Consider the following 8,571-nt stretch of genomic DNA (forward strand, 5'->3'; position numbering starts at 1 on the left):
CAGACCTAATCAGAGAAATTCCTTTGTGCAGTGGATGGTGGCTAATACAGAAACTCACAACTGGTCAACGGACAGAGAGTCTGTAGAGAGCTCAGTTGCAAAAATCTCTAATATACATTTTCCCCAAGGCTCAGGGGCTATTGTAGATGAGGGGAAGAAGGGCTCCATGGCTTGTGGAGGACTGGATGAAAGTGTCTTCTGGATTGACAGCATCGAAACACTCATGAACTTCTAAAAGCTGTAATTGCCTGCACAAGATCTGCACAAGATCCAGTCAATCAGCACTTCAGCATGGAGTGGGAAGGGCTTCTTGAGCCCCGACTCTTCACTGATGAGCTATGGATAGTGGGTGGCTTCTTGGAAGGTGGGGATGGAGGGAGAGGGAGGGAGGGATGGAGGGAGAGAGAGTTTTATTTAAAGGTGTGGCTCCTGGGAGGTTGACTATTGTGGTGGTTTGAATATGCTTGATCCACTGGAAGTAGCACTATTAGGAGGTATGGCCTAGTTGGAATGGGTGTGGCCTTGTTGGAGGAACATTGAGTAGTTGGGCTTTGAGGTCTTCTAGTGCTCAAGCTCTGCCCAGCGTGGAAGAGTCTACTCCTGGCTCTTGGATCAAGATGTAGAACTCTCAGCTCCTTCTCTAGCATCATGCCGGCCTGCACGATGCCAGGCTTCCTGCCATGATGACAATGGACTGAACCTCTGAAACTGTGAGCCAGTCGCAATTGAATGTTGTCCTTTATAAAATTTGCCTTGGTCATGGTGTCTCTTCACAGCAATGAAACCCAAATTAAGACAACCATGCTACAGTGCACTATCCCACAAACCAGCCAATGATCCAGGAGTATATGAGCAGTATAAATTGGGATCTATGGCTTATTTAAGAACATAAGAAGATATAAAGTCTGGGGATGTATCTGGGAGGAGTTACAGGTGGAGATGTGTTAAATATGGCCAGAATGCATTATGTGAAACTTTTAAAGAATAAGAATATTAAAAAGAAACCTTGTTTGAACAATGAGGTCATAGACATTGGGTTCCACTAATTTGGGTAGCCTTGACAGTGACAGGTAGTGGGAGTGCCATCACTGCTAGTGTTGCAGTAGAGGGGGTAGGGTAACAGTGCTATATTAGCATCATGAGATACTCAGATATTAGCTGCATTTCCCTGAGGTATTCTGTGTCTTTTGTTAAATGACACAGTTGTGGCACCATTTGCAACCCTTGGTTATGGTGACTGTAAGGAAATAATGCTAGATGCAAGAGTCTTTACCATTTCTATCAGTCTTTTGACTTGCTTTGACCCATGGGATGTGACAAAACACCAGTGTGTAACTTGTGAGTCTGGGCTCCAGGACACCTGCAACGTCTAAGTGTGTTGTTCAGAATACTCCTTGTGAAATCCAGCCCTTATGAGTCAGAAGCCATATAGGAAAGGTTTAAAGCATGTAAGTGAGGTTTCTGGAGATAACCCACCATTTTGCAAGGCCTGTGATGGGTGATCTCGAAGAATCCAGGACCTGTAGAGACTTCATCTCAGGATTGCTTCTTGCTACTGATATGCCTTGCCTGCCACTATTATATAACCTAATGATTCCTGGGTATCAACCCACCTTATTGGGCAGATTCTCTATAGATCAACATGAGATAACTTTATAGAATTCTTGACTTGATTAAAACAATTTTAGGAAGAAAGTTTTAGGAGGTGGTTTTAGTTGCTTTTCCAGAGAGATGTAATAAGGTTGGATCAAGAATTGGATGTGCCCACTTCTCATAGAATAGTCAGTAAAGGCTGCATGATAAGGAATAACATGATCTTTCACAATTACACGAAAAAATAGGGTTAGGATAAATTTCTGATCAAGGAAAGATATTTATTCTAGGTCAGGTCCAAGGATGAAGTCACAGGTGTGCACTATGATAAAGCAAGGCCATGAAAAACTGTTGCTTTGAGCTTATAATGAGCTTACAGAATGAAACCCTGCTTTGAACTTACTATCGACATTCTTCTGTAACTTCCCCCTTGTGTAACATTTTATCTATGAGGTCATTTTCTTTTTAAATGGGAAAATACTTATCTATTGTTAGCAATATTGTACATTTTTGATACTTTTTAGTAATTTTTTTGAGCTTCCAAGTACTTTTATTTTTCTCCTTGTATCTTTATGTGTCTTTCCAGTACTTTATAATGGGCATGTATTTTTTTAATTGGATATTTTATTTATTTACATTTCAAATATTATCCCCTTTCCTGGTTTACCCTTTGGAAACCTCCATCCTATCCTCCCTCTCCATGCCTCTATGAGGGTGCTCCCCCAACTACACACCCACTCCCACTTTCCTGCCCTAGCATTTTCCTCTGGGGCATCAAGCCTTCCAAGACCAAGGGCTTCTCCTTCCATTGATATTTGACAATGCCATCCTACATACACAGCTGAAGCCATGGGTCTCTCCATGTGTACTCTTTGGTTGGTGGTTTAGTCCCTGGGAGCTCTGGCAGGTCTGGTTGGTTGATATTGTTGTTCTTCCAATGGGTTGCAAACCCCTTTGGCTTCCTCAGTCCTTTCTCTAACTCCTCTACTGGGGACGCTATGCTCAGTCCAATAGTTGGCTGTGAGCATCCACTTCTGTATTTGTCAGACTCTGGCAGAGCCTCTCAGGAGACAGCTATGTCAGGCTCCTGTCAGCAAGCACTTCTTGGCATTAGCAATAGTGTCTAGGTTTGGTGTCTGTGTATGGGATGGATCCCCAGGTGGGGCAATCTCTGGAAGACCTTTTCTTCAGTCTCTGCTATATACTTTGTCTCTGTATTTCCTCCTTTGAGTAATTTGTTTCCCCCTTTAAAAAGGACTAAAGCATCCACACTTTTGTCTTTTTTCTTCTTGAGCTTCATATGGTCTGTGGATGGTATCTTGGGTAATCCAAGCTTTTGGGCTAATATCTACTAATCAGTGAGGGCAAACCATGTGTGTTCTTTTGTGCTGGGTTACCTCACTCAGGATAATATTTTCTAATTTCACCCATTTGCCTAAGAATTTCATAAAGTCATTGCTTTTAATAGTTGAGTAGTACTCCATTGTGTAAATGTACCACATAGTCTGTATCCATTCCTCTGTTGAAGAACATTTGGCTACTATAAATAAGGCTGCTGTGGACATAGTGAAGCATGTGTCCTTATATGTAGGAGCATGTTTTGGGTATATGCCTAGGAGTGATATAGCTGGATCCTCAGGTAGAAATATGACAAATTTTGTGAGGAACTGTCAGACTGATTTCCGGAGTGGTTGTACCAGCCTCCAATCTCAGCAACAATGGAGGAATGTTCCTCTTTCTCAGCATCCTTGCCAGCATCTGCTGTCACCTGAGTTTTTTGATCTTAGCCATTCTGACTGGTGTGAGATGGCATCTCAGGGTTGTTTTAATTTGCATTTTCCTGATGACTAAGGTTGTTGAACATTTTTTTAGGTGCTTCTCAGCCATTCGATATTCCTCAGTTGAGAATTCTTTGTTTAGCTTTGTACACCATTTTTAAAAGAGTTATTTGATTCTCTGGAGTCTCAATTCTTGAGTTTTTGTATGTAATGTATATTATTCCTCTATTAGATGTAGGATTGGAAAAGATCTTTTCCCAATTTGTTGGCTGCTGTTTAGTCTTATTGACAGTGTCTTTTGCCTTACAAAAGCTTATCAATTTTACGAGGTCCCATGATTGTTGATCTTAGAGCATAAGCTATTGGTGTTCTGTTCAGGAAAATTTCCCCTGCCCATGTATTTGAGGCTCTACCCCACTTTTTCTTCTATTAGACTCAGTGTTTCTGGTTTTATGTGGATGGAGGTCCTTGATCTACTTGGAATTGAGCTTTGTACAAGGAGATAAGAATGAACTACTTTGCTTTCTTCTACATGCCGATCTCTAGTTGAACCAGCACCATTTGTCTTTTTCCCACTGGATGGTTTTATCTCCTTTGTCAAAAATCAAGTGACCATAGGTGTGTGGCTTTATTTCTGGTTCTTCAGTTTTATTCCATTGATCTACCTGCCTGTCTCTGTACCAATACCATGAAGTTTTTGTTTATTTATTTATTTATTTTTATTTTATCACTATTGCTTTGTAATACAGCTTGGGGTCGGCGATGATGGTAATTCCCCCTAGAAGTTCTTTTATTGGGAATAGTTTTCACTATCCTGGGCTTTTTGTTATTCCAAATGAATTTAAAAATTGCTCTTTCTAATTCTATTAAGAATTGAATTGGAATTTTGCTGGGGATTGCTTTGAATCTATAGATTGCTATGGGCAAGATGGCCATCTTTACTATATTAATTCTGCCAATCCATGAGCATAGGAGATCTTTCCATCTTCTGAGCTCTTCTTCTGTTTATTTCTTCAGAGACTTGAAGTTCTTGTCATAGAGATCTTTCACTTGCTTGGTTAGAGTCACACAAGGTATTTCATATTGTTTGTGACTATTGTGAAGGGTGTTGATTCCCTAATTTCTTTATCACCCTGTTTATTCTTTGAGTAGAGGAAGGGTATTAATTTGTTTAAGTTAATTTTATATCCAGCCATTTTGCTGAAGTTGTTTATCAGGGTTAGGAGTTTTCTGGTGGAATTTTTGGGGTCACTTAAGTATACTATCATATCATCTGCAAATAGTGATATTTTGACTTTTTCTTTTTCAATTTGTATCTCTTTGACCTCCTATTGTTATCTAATTGCTCTGGCTAGGACTTCAAGTACTATATTGAATAGGTAGGGAGAGAATGGGCAGCCTTGTCTAGTCCCTGATTTTAGTGGGATTGCTTAAAATTTCTCTCCATTTAGTTTGAGTTCGTCTTGGTAGATTTTTCCTTTGATGAGTATGAAGTGTTCTTCCTTATCTTTTTTGATAACATTTGGTTGAAAGTCAATTTTATTTGATATTAGAATGACTACTCCAGCTTGTTTCTTGGGACCATTTTCTTGGAAAAAAAATTTCCAGCCTTTTACTCTGAGGTAGTGTCTGTCTTTGTCACTGAGGTATTTCCTATATTCAGCAATCCTGCACCCTGTTTACGTATCCAGTCTGTCTGTTTTTGTCTTTTTATTAGGGAATTGAGCCCATTGATGTTGAGATTTACTAAGGACCAGTGATTGTTTGTTCCTGTAATTTTTTTGGGGGTGGGGGTGGGGCTAGAGGTGGAATTATTTGGTGAGAATTTCTTTTCTGGTCCAAGCTACTTGGGGTTCTTAGTCTTCTTGTATGTTTATGGCCATCTCTTTCTTTAGGTTAGGGAAGATTTCTTCTATAATTTTGTTCAAGATATTTACTGGCCCTTTGAGTTGGGAATCTTTGCTCTCTTCTTTTCCTATTATCCTTAAGTTTGTCTAATCATTGTGTCCTGGATTTCCTGGATACTTTTGGTTAGGAGCTTTTTGCATTGTCTTTTACTGTTGTATCAATGTTTTCTATGGTATCTTCTGCACCTGAGATTCTCTCTTTTATTCCTTGTATTTTGTTGGTAATGCTTGCATCTATGACTCCTGATCTCTTTCCTAGGTTTTTTAATCTCCTGGGTTGTCTCCCTTTGTGATTTCTTTATTGTTTTTATTTCTGTTTTTAGATCCTGGATGGTTTTGTTCAATTCCTTCACCTGTTTGGTTGTGTTTTTCTGTATTTCTTTAAGGGATTTTTTTTTTCTTTTTCTTTTTTTCTTTTTCTTTTTCTTTTTCTTTCTTTCTTTCTTTTTTTTTTTTTTTTTTTGCTGTTTCAAAAAGCTTTATTATTTTTCTTTTTCGGATGGAGGTCCTGAGGCGGCTGGTGCAGCAGAGGAGGGAGCCCCTTGGAAGGCACAGAGGCGTCCTAGTCGTGCTTGAGAGTGAGGCGCTCAAAGAGATACTCGCCCAGAGATCCCTGGGGCAGACTGTGACCCTTCCAGCTGACGGAGGTTGGTCAGGTGGTTGCCCATCTTCTTGATGAGCTTCACCTCTGTATCTAGGAAGTGGCTTTCCAGGAAGTCACAGAGATGCGGATCTGCGTGGGCAGAACCCAGGGCACGCAGATCCAAGAAGCCCTGGTTCAGGTTCTTCTGCAGGGCCAAGGCAGTTTCCATGGCCTCCAGAGTTTTACCCCACTCATCTTGAGATGGCTTCTTCCCATCCCGGAAGAGTGCACAGCCCCCACGTTCGTTCTGCAACTTGAAGAGACGCTCGGCGCCCTCGAGATTCTCCTCGGTCAATTCTCGAAGAAGTGGTCTACGCCCTCCAACACCACATCATCCCGATCGAAAAAGAAGCCCAGAGAGGTAGGTGTAGGAGGCCCGCAGGTGCAAGTTGACCAGGCGGTTCACGGCAGCTTCCACTTCGGTGGAGTAATTCTGACGGATCTGAGGAGTCATGGCTGGTCCGGAGTACCGGGCAGACTGCAAAGACGGTGTTGGCTGGTCCTAGGAGCCGGAGACAGTAAGGAGATGGTCCTGGAGGCTGCGACTAGAGAGACTTGTAAGGCAGCTGGAAGCTAAGATGGGAGCTCCCGGGACTATTCCGTTCAAACACTGTTGAAGCAAGACATAGACCCACGGGACCTCAAAGGCGCTGGGATTTATCTTTCCTCTTGAAGGGCTTCTCTTTGTTTACCTGTATTCTCCTGTATTTCTCTAAGGGAGTAATTTATGTCCTTCTTAAAGTCCTCTATCATCATTATGAGATGTGATTTTAAATTTGAGTCTTGCTTTTCTGTTGTGTTTGCATATCCAGGGCTTGTTGTGGTGGGAGAACAGGGTTCTGATGATACCAAGTAGCCTTGGTTTCTGTTCCTTAGGTTCTTGTGCTTGCCTCTTGCTATCTGGTTATCTCTGGTGGTAGCTGGTCTTTCTATCTCTGACTGGAGCTTTTCCCTCCTGTGGGCCTGTGAGCCTGTGATCTTAGGTGTGTCAGCAGCCCTGGGAACAGCTCTCTCTGGGTGGGATTTGGGTAGGAAGAGCTATGGCACAGGGTTTTCTCTGGGGTACAGATGAAAATTGGAAGGATCCTGTCCCCAGCTGCTCTGCAGTTCCTCTACCTTGTGGGCTCCTGGATGGTCCCACTTGGACCAGCTATTGGAGCAATAGTGGTGGTTTGACCTGTGATCTTGGGTGTGACAGCCCTCCTGGGAGACCAGCTCTCTCCAGACAGGATTTAGGAATGGAAACCTTTGGCATAGTGTTATTTCCAGGGCACAGATGGAAACCAGAAGGCCTGAATAGGTCTTAATTGTCTAGAGATGGTACCGAGTCTGTCACACGTCTTTAAGAACTCTAGCCTTCCGTATCAGTTTGTAACCTTGGCTAAATTTCTAAAGCTGAAGGGCAAACGTTCCAACATTACTTCAACGAACGTTAGGATACTGGAGGGTGTGGTTTTGTGTGTGTGTTTCAGGTGATATTGTGAGCTGGAACTCTTTTATGAAGAAATTCAGTCTACTTGTTTGCTCTTAGCTGTTAGGATCAGTATCTGAGGCTTTAGCAATCTTTTTTTGGTTGTTGTTTTAAATTGGCTATTCTCTGTATTTACATTTCAAATGTTATTCCCTTTCTCCCCCTCTCATCCCCCTCCCCTTGTTTCCATGAAGGTGCTCCCTCTCTCAATCACCCTCTCCCACCTCAGTACCTTGGCATTTCCCTACACTGGGAAAGTGAGCATTCACTGGTCCAAAGGCCTCTTCTCCTATTGATGCCAAAAAATGCTATTCTCTGTGACATATGCAACTGGAGCCATGGGCCTCTCCATGTGTGCTCAATGGTTGGTGTTTTAGTCTCTGGGAGCTCTGGAAGGTTTGTTTGGTTGATAATGTTTTCTTCCCATGGGGTTGCAAACCCTTTCAGCTCCTTCAGTCCTTTTTCTAGCTCCTTCTTTGGGGTCCCCATGTTCAAGTCCAATGGTGAGTGGCAAGCATCCTCAACTGTATCAGTATGATTCTGGCAGAGCCTCTGAGGAGGCATCTATATCAGGCTTCTGCCAGTAGGCACTACTTGGCATCAGCAATAGTTTGTGTGTTTTGGTGGCTGCATATGGGATGAATCCCCAGGTGAGGCAGTCTCTGGATCCCTGATCCTCTATTTGCCCCTGTATTTCCTCCTGAGAGTGTTTTGTTCTCCCTTCTAAGAAGGACTGAAGTATCCACATTCCGGCCTTCCTTCTCTTTGAGCTTCATAATTTCTGTGAATTGTTTCTTGGGTATCCCAAGCTTTTTGAGCTAGTATCTGCTTATCAGTGAATGTATACCATGTGTGTTCTTTTGTCACTGGGTTACATCACTCAAGATGATAGCTTTAAGTTCTGTCCATTTGCCTAAGAATTTCATGAACTCATTGTTTTTAATAGATGAGTAGTACTCCACTGTGTAAAATGTATCACAATTTCTGTATCCATTCCTCTGTTGAAGAAATCTGGGTTCTTTCCAGCTTCTGGCTATTATAAATAAGGCTGCTATAAACATGGTGGAACATGTGTCCTTGTTATATGTTGGAGCATCTTTTGGGTATATGCCCAGGAGTAGTATAGCTGGGTCCTCAGGTAGTACTATGTCCAATTTTCTGAGGCATTGCCAGGCTGAT

General features: G+C 42.1%; 1 pseudogene across 1 annotated transcript; it reads right to left on the reverse strand.

The window, feature by feature from the left end:
- Positions 1–5,840: 5,840 nt before the first annotated feature.
- LOC308437251 (ferritin light chain-like) lies at positions 5,841–6,375 on the reverse strand (annotated as a pseudogene). Its single transcript has one exon. The product of its transcript is annotated as a ferritin light chain-like (transcript).
- Between the last annotated feature and the right edge of the window lie 2,196 nt (positions 6,376–8,571).

Source organism: Micromys minutus (assembly GCF_963924665.1).
Source record: "Micromys minutus genome assembly, chromosome: 25".
Classification (NCBI taxonomy): Eukaryota; Metazoa; Chordata; class Mammalia; order Rodentia; family Muridae; genus Micromys; species Micromys minutus.